Source organism: Pan paniscus, chromosome 2, assembly GCF_029289425.2.
Source record: "Pan paniscus chromosome 2, NHGRI_mPanPan1-v2.0_pri, whole genome shotgun sequence".
Lineage (NCBI taxonomy): Eukaryota > Metazoa > Chordata > Mammalia > Primates > Hominidae > Pan > Pan paniscus.
The window spans coordinates 68,667,575-68,684,751 of NC_085926.1; positions in this window are offsets into that span (position 1 = coordinate 68,667,575).

The window sequence follows — 17,177 nt, forward strand, 5'->3', positions numbered from 1 at the left end:
AGGCTGAGGCAGGAGAATCACCTGAACCCAGGAGGTGGAGGTTGCAGTGAGCTGAGATCGTGCCACTGCACCCCAGACTGGGTGACAGAGGGAGACTGTGTCTCAAAAAAAAAAAAATCAGTAAAATATAAAAAGAAATATACATCATGACAAAATGACTTTATGCCAGGGATGCAAGGTTCTTAGAATATTCAAATATCAATAATATGAGTCATTCCATTAACAGGTTAAAGAAGAAACATGACAAGATCATTTAATTATTGCAGGAAAAAGCACTTGACAATATTCAACACCTATTCTAACTAAAAATACTCAGAAGAATAGAAATAGAGGTGGACTTTTTCAATGTGATAAAAAGCACCTATAAAAAAACCCTACAGCTCACATTAAACGTAATTGTAAAAGATTAAGTGCTTTCTCCCTAAATCAGAAACAAGGCAAGAATGACTGCTCTCACCAGCCTTATTTAAAATAGAACTAAAAGTTTTAGCCAGTGCAACAAGGAAAGAAAAGAAAAAAGGCACACATATCAGAAAGGAAGAAATAAAAACTGCTTTTTTCCTACTTCATATATAGAAAATCCCAAGGAACCTATAAAAAGCAACCTCCTAGAACTTACAAATGAGTTCAATAAAGTCTCAAGGTACATGCTAAACATACAAAATCAATTGTATGTCTATACACTAGCAGTGAGCACATAAAAATTAAAAACAAGATACCATTCAAAATTACTCCAAAAATATTAAATACTCAGGTATAAATCTATCCAACCTATGTATGCTGAAAACTACACAATGCTGGGTGAAAGCAATCAAATATCTAAATAAATGGAGAAATACTCCATGATCATGGATTAGAAAATACAATTTAGTAAACATTAATTATCTTAAAATTATTCTAGGATTACTCAACCTAAATAAGGTTTAACAATTTATATCAAAATCCTAGCAATAATTTTCGTAGACATAGGCAAAGCTATTTTAAAACTTATTTGGAAAGGCAAAATAGAATCACAAAAATAATTCTTAAAAAATGAAGGAATCACTATCAATTTCAATATTTATTATATAGTAATCATGTCTGCATGTTTGATAGAGGGGTAGACACATAGATAAATGGAACAGAATAGAGAACTCAGAGCCACAAACAAGCATGGCAAACTGATTTTTGACCATGGAATAAAAGCAATTCAACGAAGGAAGGGTAGTGTTTTCAACAGATGGTATTGGAGCAATTGGACATCCATAGGCAAAAAATGAACTTCAACTTAAACCTGACATATTATACAAATAGATTTAAATGTAAAACTATAAAATGTACAGGAATAAAACGGGAGAATGTCTTCAGGACCAGGGGCTTGATGAAAAGTTGTTAGACATGACACAAAAAGCATAATCTATCAAAGAAAAACATAGATAAATTAGACCTCATCAAAATTTAAAACTTTTGCTCTGTGAAAGATCAGTAAAGATAAGACGCGTCTGGGGAAAAAAATGCAAACCACATAGCTTACAAATGATTCATAACTAGAATATATAAAGAGCTCTCAGAACTCAAAATCAAAAATATACACTGATAAAGGACTTGTAAGGATGTGGAGAAAGCAGATCACATATACTTTGCTAGTGGAATGAAAAATGGCCCAGCCACTCTCAAAAAGCTTGGCCACTAAAACCACAAACAAACAAACTGAAAATACACTTAGATGTCACAGCAGTTGTACTTCTGGGCATTTATCCCAGAGAAATGAAAACCATGTTTGCACAAAACCTGGACATGATTGTTCACAGCAACCTTACTTATAATAGCCAAAACTGGAAGCAATGAAAATGTGCCTCAGTAGGTAAATGGCTAAGCAAAAACTCTGTGGCACATACATACCATGGAATGCTACTTAGCAATCAAGAGGAATGAACTATTGACATGTGCCACTTAGACGGATATCAGGGCATTTTGCTGAGTTTTTAGGGAGATGGAAAAGACAGTAGTGGTTGTTAAGGGTTGGTTAGCAATGGTGGGTGGCAGGGATGGCGGTGTGACTGTAAAGGGCTTAACATAAGGGAGAATTTTGTAGTAATGGAACAGTTCTGTATGTAAAACTATATACTCACATTGTATCAAGGCCAAATTCCTGGTTTTGATATTATGCTACTGTTATGTTGGATGTAACCAGTTAGCTGAGTGAAAGGTACAGAGATCTATCTCTCTGTACTATCTTTGTAACTTCCCATAATTATTTCAAAATAAAAAGTTAAATCCAAGGGAAAACCATTCATCCTGTTGGGAATATATTTTAAATATGCTATTTTATTAACAAGTCTATTATTTAAAGAGTCAACTTTCCTGAGGATAATCTGCCTACCCTTCAAAATACCTCAGATTCTAATAGACAAAATGTATGTTTCTTTCAGTGTCTTGGGGCTATCTAGGCAATGATAGTTCAGATACAGTTGGAGGATGAAAACAGGAAAATGGAACCTGATGCCCTGTAGTATCTTAACCTCCCATTAGATGAGCACAGATATATTCTGAATGACTGGATCAATTTACCTGTGGAATACATCTGATTTATAAAGGCATCTCTAGCAATTGATCTGCACCAAATCACAGATATCCCAAAGAGCAGAAGAAAACAAAAGGAAACAAAGAGAAACTTTCTTGTTTCCTGGCCCTTCTATTTTTTAATGTGAACTGAAGAGTTGATATTGCTTCCACTTGTTCATTGCAAGACTAAAACAGCTCTAATATTGCAAATGATCAAATGTCTAATTATATCATTAGGCACTTTTAACAACAAAGGCTTTACTTTGATTCAGTAAATCAATGTCCCCTGGGGTTCTCCCAAAGGGATGCCATAAAATGAGCTTGGTTTTATAATTTGTCCTTTTAATATCTATATTTTATTCAAAATACAGTCATTAGAACTGATCTGATAATGCTCATGATAGCAAATTCTTACTATATTTCTGACAAACAGACCTTTTCAGATGGAAACTTAAAGGGAGTTCTCCTTTGTCAGAGAAAGATTGTAAGAAAGCAGAATGAAGACATTTATTGAAAAATCCATACGGTTTCAAGCCTCCTTAGGAGATCAGATGGCAGATACTCCTTTTTTTCCTCTCAGCCTTTGATTTTGTCATTGCATCTCTGGACCATTGCATGGAGTAGTGGTCCAGTATTAAGAGACATGAGTCTGTAACCCAGGGAAACTTTGGACCAACCAACAAAATCCTGTGTTTGGAAGTCAGATCAGAAAATAGTTATCACATGCATAGCCAAAACCAGAAGAAGTATTCCACCAGGGGCTGCTTGCCCCTCCTTTTAGCCATAAAAAAAACCTTCTTCTATCTAATAGCATCCTGTTGCCTCCTATTTTCTGCTGAGAGGATGTCTTGGCAATTGGGATAATGTTCCATTAAACTCCAGGACACATACTTCCTCATTTTAGCAGTCTTGCTGACTGTACTTTATATAATGTCTCACTGCTGAAATCAATTAGTGTCTTATCAAATTTTTAGTTAAGTAATTCTCATTTAAATCTGTTTACTTTCTAAGAACTCATATTCCCAGTTCTGGACAGTCTTGTGTAATTACAAATTTTATTATAGCATTAGAGTCTAAATCTCCTTTTGACTTCTGCTATCACTAGCCTGATAAGGCTTTATTTTTACAATGCCTTCTCTGGGGTTTTTTGTTCACTCTGTAAGGCCTTGAAAATGAATTGTGGTTGCTGACATTACTATTTACTAACATTTACTCTCAAATTGCAAATCTCTGAGAGAGACAAAGTAGAAACATGACAAGAGGTATGAATTCCAACTCTAACTAACACTTACTATCTGTGTCTTCAGCATGGCTTTTGAATTTTTCTAAGACTCAGATTTTCATCTGGGAAATACTGGTGAAATATTGTGTTGTGCCTTGTTTATAGTGGGTGCTCAGTAAACACTGGTTTTCTCTCTGTCATAATTTCTGCACAGTGAAGTCAAAGATGTCTCAGGCTTACACTGAAACCTGGAATGTGGGAGAACAGAGGAAAAGGTAATAGATAAATTCTGATGAATACACAAATCTCTTTCCACACATTCTGATACATGGAATCTCTGGGTTGGCAAGACTTACATATGAGAGATCAAGTGGAAAGAGTGAGTTATAATCTCAGAGAGTTTTGACAGTCAAACAGAATGGCATTTCTAGCTCTCTGGGTTGTTCTTCCTCCTCAAGAGAAATACTTCAGTCCAAGCTACGATGACCAGGTAAGCCAAGGGAGTATCTCAAGGGAGTTCAGTTGGAGATTAAATATACTGGTGAACCTGTTTCAAAGAGAGACAGTTTAAACAAGGAAATTAAACCTGTTTTGTTTGTACCAGAGAGACTGTAATTTACAGAGATGCCTGACATGAGGACGTTAATGCCATTGAAGAATTGATTACTTACATTTCCCAAGAGAAGAGAGCATACCATGCCATGCAAGGCCACAGTGGGAGCATCAAGCTTTGGTCAGGAGACAGAAGCAGGAATGAGAAAAAAAACAAGACCAGAGCTTTCATTGGGATTTCTTCAACAGCAAGGCAAGCCAGGGTAAATAGTTTAGTATTGGCTAGTTTGAATAACAAACAGGCTTAGAGGAAAAAAAAAAAAAAAACAGTCTATGTTAGACAAGCTTTGTTCAGACGTGAGTTACAGTGCTATTGGCCATGAGTACAATGCTAATGAGTCAACAATAATGTATGAAATAAGGTGCCTTTAAACAAAAACACACATAAAACAAGGTTATGTATTGATTGGTTGAAAATATTCTGACCAGAGCCTGGTAGGAAACTTACCCTGTATTTCCCCTAGGAGGTTTGATTCAGTATTCATTAATATAGTGTTTGTGGCAACATTATAAAACATAACAAGAATTGATTGTACAATTCTGGTCAGGATGCAGAGTAACTGGATCTCTCACACATTGCAGGTGGGAATGTAGAATGGTATAACAACTCTGAAAAAGTTTGGCAACTCATTTTATCACGTTAAAGATACATTTACCATACAAGCCAATGATTGCACTTTGGGGTATTTACCCCCAGAGACATGAAAACTTACTTACATGCGCTCTTCAAATGGTAGTTTTCTGCTTGTTGCTAAATTTGGGAAGTTTGAGGCCATTTTTTTTCCAAGTTCATATTCTATTTCTTCTTGTGGGACTCAAAGGACATGAATGTTAGATCTTTTGTTACTGTCTCACAAGTCCCAGAGGCTCAGTTCATATTATTTCCATCTATTTTTTTTCCTCAATTGTTCAGACTGGATGTTTTCTATTGGTCTATCTTTAAATTCACGGATTCCTTCCTATTTCATCTCGTTTCTGCTATTAAACCCATCCAGTGAGGTTTTTAATTTTGTTTTTATTTATTGTATTTTTCATTTCAAAAATTTCATTTGGTTCTTTGTATTTTTATTTTATTGCACAGTCTATTTTTACATTTGTTTCAAGAACATTTGTAATTGCTTCCTGGAGCATTTTTATGATAGCTATTTTAAAATTTTTATCTAAACACCCCAACATCTGTGTCATCTCAGTTTGGCATCTGTCAATCACATTTTTATATGATTTTGGATTGTCCTATTTCTTAATATAATGAGTAATTTTGGGCTGTATTCTAGATATTTTGAATATTATGTTGTCAGACTGATTCCTATGTAAAGCTATTTTGGCAGCTAGTCAACCACGTAAGTTCAAAATGCACGTCCAGCTCACTTTTGTGGCTCATGATTCAAATGTCAATCTAGTTAAGTCTGCAGTTCTGCTGTTGAGGTTAGTGACACTTGTGTACCAACCTAGATGACAGGAGTATACCCTATCGTCTCTTTAGCAATGGCTAAAGTGGGGAAGGCAGGGGCACTCATTACTGCAGGGGATAGAAGACAGGGTTTTATGCACTGACACAGCTGGGGAGGGGAGTCATCTTGTTCCTGCAGAGGAGATGGATTTACAATTCTGCCCACCAGCTCCAGAGAGCAAGGGTGCTTCCTCATATCTGTGGTGTCATGGGAGGTGAGTAACAGGAAGGTGGAAGTCAGAGTTGACCTACAGGCTCTACGTAGGAAGGATACAGCCTCATATGCAGAGCAAAGACATGGAAGAAAGAAAGGGTTCCACCCACAAATGCTACTGCTGCAACACCTGTTGTGGTGGAGGGTAGGGTGTAGTTTTTTTCATGGTGTTTACCTCAAGAACAGATAGATGTTCATTAAAGGCTTCTGGACTATTATGTTGCACTTTTCTCAGTTCTTTGGGCAAGAGAAAACAGGGTTTTCTTGGGGGTACTTTTTTGTCTGCATCTACTGATACTGCTGAGTTTCAGGTTTCTCTAGTGCCCAAGCTGAGATATATAGGAGATAAGAAAAAAAGAGAAAAGAAAACAGAACCCAGGGCCTCATTCAGTTCCAACAACCCAAGGCAGTCTGCTTTTCCTCCACCTTTTAGAGTACTCTGCTGGATAACTTATGTATTTCATCCAGGGACCTTGGTTGTGATTAGCAGAAGGAGTAAAATAGAATTCACTTTGCCTAGAACTGGAAGTACAACCAGTTCCTTTGGGATGGCTATTAAGGATTTCTGATTCTTTGGTCTTATGAACAATACTGATTCATATTCTTGCACATACCACTTGGCCTCTTAACTCCTTGAGATAAATTCCTGCAGGTAGAAATCTTGAAGTCAAGAGGTAATGCACTGTTATAGCTCTTGATACGTAATACGTGTGATGTAACACTGTACCCCTGTAATTCTTGCTAGATATTATCTTTTTGTTTAATACTGGCCAAGCTCATACATGAAAGACTGTTCAGTCTGGATTACTCATCAAGAACTGCAAGCCTCTAGCCTTTTTCTGTTTCTTCTGTGTATTATTAATACCATTTGTTCACTCTTCCTTCTTCAACTTTTAAGTTCTGGAATACATAGGCAGGATGTGCAGGTTTGTTACATAAGTAAACATGTGCCATCGTGGTTTGCTGTACAGATCAACCCATCACCTAGGTATTAAGCCCAGCTTCCATTAACTATTCTTCCTAATGGACTCTTTCCCACTGCCCCACCCCCAACAGGCCCCAGTGTGTGTCATTCCCCCTTCCATGTGTCCATGTGTTCTCATTGTTCAGCTACCACTTATACATGAGAACATGCAGTATTTGATTTTCTGTTTCTGTGTTTGTTTCCTGAGGATAAGACCTTCCAGCTCCATCCATGTCCCTGCAAAGGACATGATCTCATTCCTTTTTATGGCTGTATAGTATTCCATGGTGTATATGTACCGCTTTTCTTTATTCAGTCTATCATTGATAAGCATTTGGGTTGATTTCATGTCTTTGCTATTGTGAAGAGTGCTGCAATGAACATATGCATGTGTGTATCTTTATAATAGAATGATTTATATTCCTTTGGTTATGTAACCAGTAATAGGATTGCTGGGTCAAATGGTATTTCTGCCTCTAAGTCTTTGAGGAATTGCCACACTGTCTTTCACAATGATTGAACTAATTTACACTCCCACCAACAGTGTAAAAGTGTTCCTTTTTCTCTACAACCTCACCAGATCTGTTGTTTCTTGACTTTTTAATAATTGCCATGCTGAATGGTGTGAGATGGTATCTCAATGTGGTTTTGATTTCCATTTCTCTAATGATCAGTGATATTGAGCTTTTTTTCATATGTTTGTTGCCTGCATGAAGTCTTCTTTTGAGAAGTGTCTGTTCATGTCCTTTGCCCACTGTTTAATGAGGTTGATTTTTTCTTTTAAGTTTCTTGTAGACTTGGGATATTAGACATTTTTCAAATGAATAGGTTGCAAAATTTTTTCCCATTCTGTAGGTCATCTGTTAACTCTGATAGTTTCTTTTGCTGTGCAAAACTCTTTAGTTTAATTAGATCCCATTTGTCAATTTTTTCTTTTGTTGCGATTGCATTTCATGTTTTCATCATGAAATCTTTGCCTGTGCCTATGTCCTGAATGTTATTGCCTAGATTTTCTTCTAGGGTTTTTATAGTTTTGGGTTTTACATTTAAGTCTTTAAGCCATCTTGAATTAACTTTTGCATAAGGTGTAAGGAAGGGGTCCACTTTCAATTTTCTGCATATGGCTAGTCAGTTCTCCCAGCACCATTTATTAAATAGGGAATTCTTTCCCCATTGCATGTTTTTCTCTGGTTTGTCAAAGATGAGATGGTTGTAGGTGTGCAGTCTTATTTCTGAGTTCTCTATTCTGTTCCATTGGTCTATGTGTCTATTTTTGTACCAGCACCATGCTGTTTTGGTTACTGTAGCCTTGTAGTATAGTTTGGGTAGCAGGATGCCTCCAGCTTTTTTTTTTCCTTAGGATTTTAAAACAGTTTCTTCTAATTCTGTGAAAAATGTCAATGGTAGTTTAATGGGAATAGCATTGAATCTATAAATTACTTTGGGCAATATGACCATATTCACAATATTGATTCTTCCTATCCATGAGCATGGAATGTTTTTCCTTTTGTTTGTGTTCTCTTTGATTTCTTTGAGAGTGGTTTGTAGTTCTCCTTGAAGAGGTCCTTCACTTCCCTTTTTAGTTGTATTCCTAGGTATTTTATTCTTTTTGTGGCAATTGTGAATGGGAGTTCCTTCATGATTTGGCACTCTGCTTGCCTGTTGTTGGTATATAGGAAGGCTAGCAATTTTTTGCACATTGATTTTGTATACCAAGACTTTGTTGAAGTTGCTTATCAGCTTAAGAATCTTTTGGGTTGAGATGATGGGGTTTTCTAGATAGAGGATCATGTCATCTGCAAACAGAGACATTTTGACTTCCTCTCTTCCTATTCGAATACCCATTATTTCTTTGTCTTTCCTGATTGCCCTGGCCAGAACTTCCAATACTATGTTGAATAGGAGTGGTGAGAGAGGGCATCCTTGTCTTGTGCTGGTTCTCAAGGGAAATGCTTCCAGGTTTGTTCATTCAGTATGATATCAGCCATGGGTTTGTCATATATGGGTTTACTATTTTGAGGTATGTTCCCTCAGTACCTAGTTTATTGAGAGTTTTTAACATAAAGGGATGTTGAATTTTGTCAAAGGCCTTTTCTGCATCTATTGAGATAATTATGCCATTTTTGCCCTTAGTTCTGTTTGTATGATGAATCACATTTATTGATTTGCGTATGTTGAACCAACCTTGCATCCCAGGGATGAAGCCAACTTGATTGTAGTGGATAAGCTTTTTGGTGGACTGCTAGATTTGGTTTGCAAATTTTTATTGAGGATTTTTGCATTGATGTTTATCAGGGATACTGGCCTGAAGTATTTTTTTGTTGTTGTATCTCTGCCAGGTTTTGGTCTCAGGATAATGCTGGCCTCATAAAATGAGTTAGGGAGGGGTCCCTCCTTTTCAGTTTTGTAGAATAGTTTCAGGAGGAATGGTACTAGCTCTTCTTTGTACCTCTGGTAGAATTCAGCTGTAAATCTGTCTGGTCCTGGGCTGTTTTTTGGTTGGTAGGCTATTTATTACTGCCTCAATTTCAGAACTTTTTACTGGTCTATTTAGGGATTCTATTCCTTTCTGGTTCAGTCTTGAGAGGGTGTAGGTGTCCAGGAATTTATCCGTGTCTTCTAGATTTTTTAGTTTATGTGCATAGACATGTTTATAGTATTCTCTGATGGTTGTTTGTATTTCTGTGGGGTCAATAGTGATATCCTTCTTATCATTTCTGATTGAGTCACTTTGATTCTTCCCTCTTTTCTTTTTTATTAATCTAGCTAGAAGTCTATTTTATTTTTTCAAAAAACCAGCTCCTGGATTCATTGGTTTTTTGAAGGGTTTTTCATGTCCCTGTCTCCTTAATTTCCACTCTGATCTTGGTTATTTCTTGTCTTCTGCTAGCTTTGGAGTTGGCTTCCTCTTGGTTCTCCCGTTCTTTTAGTTGTGATGTTAGGGTGTCAGTTTGAGATCGTTCTAGCTTTTTGATGTCTGCATTTAGTGCTATAAATTTCACTCTTAACACTGCTTTAGCTGCATCCCAAAAAGACTGGTACATTGTCTCTTTGTTCTCATTGGCTTCAAATAACTTCTGGATTTCTGCTTTAATTTTATTATTTACCCAGGAGTTATTCAGGAGCAGGTTGTTCAAGTTCCATGTAATCGTGTGGTTTTGAGTGAGTTTCTTAATCTTGGGTTTTAAGTTGATTGTGCTTTGTGGTCTGAGAGACTGTTTGTTATGATTTCAGTTCTTTTGCATTTGTTGAGGAGTGTTTTACTTACGATTATGTGATCTATTTTAGAGTAAGTGCTGTGTGGTGATGAGAAGAATGTATATTCTGTTGTCTGGGGGTGGAGAGTTCTGTAGATATCTATCAGGTCTGCTTGATCCAGAGCTGAGTTCAGGTCCTGTGAATATCTGTTCATTTTCTTTTCTCAATCTAACATTTTCAGTGAGGTGTCAAAGTCTGCCACTACTATTGTGTGGGAGTCTAAGTCTCTTTAAAGGTCTCTGAGAACTTGTTTTATGAATTTGGTTGCTCCTGTATTGGGTGCATACGTATTTAGCATAGTTAGCTGCTCTTGTTGAATTAAACGCTGTACCATTATAATAATGCCCTTTCTTGTCTTTTTTGATTTTTGTTGGTTTAAAGTCTGTTTTATTAGAAACTAGAATTGTAACTCCTGCTTTTTTCTGTTTTCCATTTGTTTGGTGAATTTTCCTCCATCCCTTTATTTTGGGCCTATGTGTGTCTGCACGTGAGATGAGTCTCTTGAAGACAGCATACCAATGGGGCTTCACACTATCCAGCTTGCCATTCTGTGTCTTTTAATTGAGGCATTTAGTCAATTTATATTTAAGGTTCATAATGTTATGTGTGAATTTGATCCTGCCATCATGATGCTAGCTGGTTATTTTGCATGCTTGTTTATGTGGTTGCTTCATAGTGTTACTGGTCTGTGTACTTCAGTCTGCTTTCTTAGTGGCTGGTAATGGTTTTTTCTTTCCATATTTAGTGCTTCCTTTGGGAGCTCTTGTAAGGCAGGCCTGATGGTAATATATTCCCTTAGGATTTGCTTGTCAGAAAAGGATCTTCTCCTTTGCTTATGAAGGTTAGTTTGGCTGGATATTAAATTCTGGGTTGGAAATCCTTTTCTTTAAGAATGTTGAATATTGACCCCCAATCTCATCTGACTTGTAGGGTTTCTGCTGGGAGGTCCACTGTTAGTCCAATGGGTTTCCCTTTGTAGTTGACCTGACCTTTCTCTCTGGCTGCCCTTAACATTTTTTCCTTCATTTTGACCTTGGAGAATCTGAAGATTATGTGCCTTAGGATTGATCTTCTCACTGAGTATCTTACTGGAGTTCTCTGGATTTCCTGAATTTCAATGTTGGTCTGTCTTGCTAGGTTGGGGAAGTTCTCTTCGATGATATACTGAAGTATGTTTTCCAACTTGGCCCCATTCTCCCCATCTCTTTCAGGTAGCCCAGTCAGTCATAGGTTCAGTCTTTTTACATAATCCCATATTTATTTGAGGTTTTGTAATTCCTTTTCATTCTTTTTTCTCTATTCTTCTCTGCCTGTCTTATTCCAGAAAGATAGTCTTCAAGCTCTGAGATTCTTTCCTCCACTTGGTCTATTCAGCTGTTAATAGTTGTGGTTGCATTGTGAAGTTCTCATACTGTGTTTTTCAGCTCCATCGGGTCATTTATGCTTCTCCCTAAACTGGCTATTCTGGTTATTGGCTCCTGTAATGTTTTACCATGATTCTTAGCTTCTTTGCACTGGGCTACAACATGCTCCTTTAGCTCAGTGAAGTTTATTATTACCTACCTCGTTAAGCCTACTTGTCAATCATCCATTTCAGCAGCCTCAGCCCAGTTCAGTGCCCTTGCTGGAGAGGTGTTGCAGTCATTTGGAGAAGAGGCAGTCTGGCTTTTTGAGTTTTCAGCATTTTTGCATTCTTTCTCATCTTTGTGGGCTTATCTACCTCTGATCTTTGAGGCTGCCGAACTTCAAATGGGGTTTTGTGGGGTCTTTTTTGTTAATGTTGTTGTTTGTTTAACAGTCAAGTCACTCTTCTCTAGGGCTGCTGCAGTTTGCTGGGGGTTCACTCCAGACCATAGTTGCCTTGGTCCCTCCCATACCTGGGGGTATCACCAGTGAAGGCTGCAAAACAGCAAAGATGGTAGACTGTTCCTTCCTCTGGGAGCACCATCCCGGGGGGGCACCGACCTGATGCCAGCCAGAACATTCCTGTAGGAGGTGTGTGGCGACCCCGTTAGGATGTCTCACCCAGATAGGAGAAATGGGATCAGAGACTCACTTAAAGAAGCAGTCTGGCTGCTCCTTGGCAGAGCAGGTGCCTTACACTGACCACCCGGCCTCCTCAGAGATAGGAGCCTAGAAAGATTAAGTCTGCTAACCACAGACATAGTGGATGCCCCTCTCCCCTGGGAGCAGCAGCACCAGGGAATGATGAGAGTTCTGTCCCTAGAACCCTGGCTGCAGTTGTTGAAATTCCCACCAGGACACCCCTCCCAGTGAGGAGAGATGGATTGGTGTCCCACTTAAAGAAGCAGACTGGCCATGATCAGACACAGTAGCTGTGCTGTGTTGTGGGGAATTCCTCCTGGTCACTAGTACTGGCAGGCTACAGCAGCCAACTGGAACAGCAGATATGGCAGCTGCCTCTCCCCCTGGGAACTCCATCCATCTCAGGCCATTTCCAGCCTGCCACTGCTGGCCAGCTGGAATTCCAAGCCAGTGAGTCTTATGAGGTGCCATGGGTGGGGGCCCACAGAATGAGGCTGCTTGGCTCCCTGGATTCAGCCCCTTGCCTAGGCAAATGCACAGGATCTCCTGCCTTGCTGGAATTCCTGGGGCTGGAGTATGCAAAACTCCCGGGTTTCCCTAAATGCCCCAGTGAGCAGGTAGGCAGCCACTCCATCAAGACTCTGCATAGCTCTGTGCTTTGGAACCAAGGCCCTGGTGATGTAGGCTCATGAAAGGATCTCCTGATCCACTGGTTGCAAAGATCCATAGGAAAAGCATGGTTTCCCAGGAAGGGTCACGCAGTTACTAACCACCTCCTTTGGCTGGGGGTGGGGGTTCCCCTGGCTCTTTGCCACTTATGGGTGGACCATCACCCTACCCTGCTTTTCCTCACTCTCCATGGGTTGAGCCATCCTCCTAGTCAGTCCCAATGTGAGAACCTAGATACCTCAGGTGCAGAATTCACTCACTGTTTTGTGAGCGCCGTAGATTGCAGCGGCTTCTAATCAGCCATCTCGGCCTCTCTCCTGTTCACTTTTCTATTGAGATGTTCATCTTTTCCTTACTGATGTGTAAAAGCTTTCCATATATGAATATCAGTATTTTGTCTGCCATATAGGCTATTAATACTATTCCCATTTGGAGTTTAGTTTGATTTATGTGATTGTGTCATGTACAAAGTTTTGTTTTTTATGTAGTCAAATCTATCAATTTTTACACATTAGCTATTGGGCAGATCTTCCTTCCAAGCCCTGTTCTGAACCTGAATCGTTCCCTACTCTCTTCTGTCCCCTTTTTGTGTTTGAGATGTCAAAAGGGAAGAGAAAAACCAACATAGCTCTTTTTAAAGAAGAGGAATGGAGTAACACATGAGAAAGGTCTTCAAGATTACTTTTTCCTAATCTTTTTTGTAAAATAAGAGCCCTCCAAAAACCCATGCAAATCCCTCACTACTTCGCTCACTCTCACCTAAGCCAAATGCATACATGGCCAAATCAGAGCCATCTGCATTGACTTTCCACAGGCAAAATCCATTTTCCTTGGGAACATCAGACACAGCATCTTTCACAGATTGCCTGCTCAGTTCCTACTCCTTGTCTGTGCTCTAGTAGTGAATCAGGAAAGACAGTGATTGAAATAGCATATGGCAGCATCAAATACCAGTTTTTCTGAGTTTGACAGTTTCAAGAGTTGTCGCTAGCTTTTTCTCAAGCTGAAACTTAGTGGTTTTACCTTAGTTTCTTTGCTGTGACACTCAGAATCAGTTTCGGTCCTCTGTCAGATACATAGCACTCATAAATATTTAAATATTCCAAAGTCTTGTCCTGATTCCTACTTCAACCCATGCCCCCACTGAGCTGACCTAAGCATTCCACTCTATTGACTTGTGTGTGAGAAACTATGGATTATTTTTTATGTTTTCTTTTCAGTTATTGCAATGCTAAAATAGCAAGGTCATGATTTTATTTTCTATGCTGTCTGTGAATGGCCTATAAAACACTGAGCACTGAACTTAATACATGTAACAAAGCAATGGTGAAGATGCAATTCAAAGAGAAGGCAGAGAAGTTCAGAGACCCAACTGAACTTCTGAGAATAGTATTTCAGACTTGGAAGTAAAAAACCAAAGTTTATTTGCTTGTGTCCATTTCTTGATCATTAATTATAGTTATTCAATTAATAATTCAGTGTCCTGAACTATTTTGATAACTTCTCATTAAGAAAATCAAAGCTGATAATTAAGGAATGAGTCAGAGACCTCATCCACAGAGAGCAAGGGCCCAAATGAACAACATAAAACATGCATACTTTTACATTCCTAAAATGTAAGTTGGCTATGAATATTGATAGTACTGAATAGGAGAGACGAAAGTATGAGATTGCAGACCCCTGCTTTCTTCATAGCCAAAAATCAATACTACAAAGATGCCCAACATGCTTCAGTAACTGTTCATCAATTATTTACTGGGCTCTTTTGTTCTAAGTTTCTGTATACAAGATTACTTTGTAACTTGAAATGATTGTTTCCCCTCATATGGCTGCTGAATGGGGCTTGAGTTTTTTACAAGATGAACCTGAAGGAATGTGTGTGTGTGTCTGTGTGTGTGTGTGTGTGTGTGTGTGTGTGTGTGTGTGTGTCTGTCATCTGTCATCTCATGTTTCAGATCAAATTGGGATCACCGGTGTTCTGCATCTTTCTTTCCAGTGGTGCTCTGATGTCCACCAGATAGGTATTAAAGGCCAAGGCATTTACTTGTCCATGAAGAAAGCACAAGAGTTTTTCAACATTCTGCCAAATTGACAGCTAAGGGCAACAGGAAGCAATGCTTCTCGAGTGTTTGAGTTTGTCCCTTCTTTACTTGCTCAAATTTCTGACTTGGAAACAAGGAAAAAACATGAAACGATCTAGTCTTACCTGTTCACAATTTTCTATCAGCTGCACGCACTTAAACCTCAAGACCCAGTTTTCAGGCAAGGCTTTTTGGTTTTTCTTTTGGCATGAAATGACTAATTGGACTACAAGTTATTCATAAATGATATGCAACTTTATTAAGAGCTGATTACAGTCCATGGGCATTTGTAAATTCAACGAACTGTGGATCAAAAATACTTGGGGGGAAAATAAGATGGTTGTGTCTATACTGAACATGTCCAAACCTTTTTTCCTGCCATTATTCCCTAAATACAGTATGATGACAATTTATATAGGATGTGCATTGTATTCGGTAGTATAAGTAACCTAGGGATGACTTAAAGTTTATGGGAGGATGTGCGTAGGTTATATGCAGATACTATGCCAGTTTGTTCAGGCTAGACTGCTTCACTAAATGGTGAAGTTAGTCAACAGACTAGCATTGGATTTATCCTTGGTCAGTGTGTCCCTAATAATGCACAAAGAATTTTGTACAGAAGCATTTTCCAGTTTATCTGTGAAACAGGCATTTTTGGTATGGTGTTGCCATTGCCACTTGCAGGAGTCAATGCTCAACCTTGCATACACAACAAGAAGTTCTTGGAAAAATTCAAATGAAAGAAGCTGGCCAAGTAGTGATGGTAGTGGACGAGGGAGTATATATAGACCCATAAAAGGAGCAGCTTCTCCTCTGCATCCAATAGTGTCGACGTGAGATAACATAGGGTGTTCAATATTGCCACATCTGCTTGTTTAAGCAACCTTGGAAATCCACATAACATATGCTAGATTGTATCTGCTCTTGTAATCAAGTGCAGGCTTAGCTGTTCACCACTTATAAAACCAATAACAAGGATGAAGTGTAGTGAAAGGAAAGTGATTCTATTTCCAGAGCTAGCCGTGGGGAAAACAGCCAGCTCACCCTTTCCAGAACCACTTCAAACTTTCGGCTGGGGAGAAGGGCTTAAAGAGGGAACTTGGAATGGGAGGCATGGGGGAATGGTGCTGAATACAATGTCCACGTGTCTTCTTCTGGTGGCTATCTAGAACTATTGTCTACCAGGAGCATGGGTGGCTGTCATCTTAAAATGGCTGGGGTGTGGACTAACCACCCTTGAGGTAATGTCTGGAATTTTGCAGCTGGGTCTCCATGCTTGGTCTGTCTCAACATTAGCCCCTGGAACTTCTAAGTAAGCACATAATTAGATAAAAGCATACAGTTAGATAAATATGCATGGGGGAAAGAAGGAGTGCATAGTGGGAAAGGGAAAGGAATGGAGTTTCAAAGTATGTTTTGAGGCTATATTTTAAGACTAAGGAAAAGTTCCTACAGTTTGTTTTGGGGTTACATCTTGAGACCGGAAAGAAAGGAGGGGAAAGAAGTTTAAAAGTGCATTTTCAAGCTAGACTGCTCAGTTACACTCTCAGGTAGCCTCTGGCATGAGGAGGGGCTGGTGATCTGCCAGTGAGCACAGTGGTATATGTAACTTACAGGCAGCTTATAGTCCAAGACCAACTACAGAGCAGTTTAATATTTTTAATGTTGTTCCTGGCCAGGTTTCCTTTAAATAAATCTTATAAAATACAAATATTCTTTTAAACTCAAGCAGAAATTCTGTTATGATTATTTTACCCATTGTTTACATTTTAAATTTTTTTTATTATGCTTTGTTTTAGGGTACATGTGCACAATATGCAGGTTTGTTACATATGTATACATGTGCCATGTTGGTGTGCTGCACCCATTAGCTCATCATTTACATTAGGAATATCTCTGACTGCTTTCCCTCCCCCCTCTCCCCACCCCACAACAGGCCCCAGGGTGTGATGTTCCCCTTCCTGTAACCAAGTGTTCTCATTGTTCAATTCCCACCTATGAGTGAGAACATGCGGTGTTTGGTTTTCTGTCCTTGTGATAGTTTGCTGAGAATGATGGTTTCCAGCTTCATCCATGTCCCTACAAAGGACACGAACTCATCCTTTTTTATGGCTGCA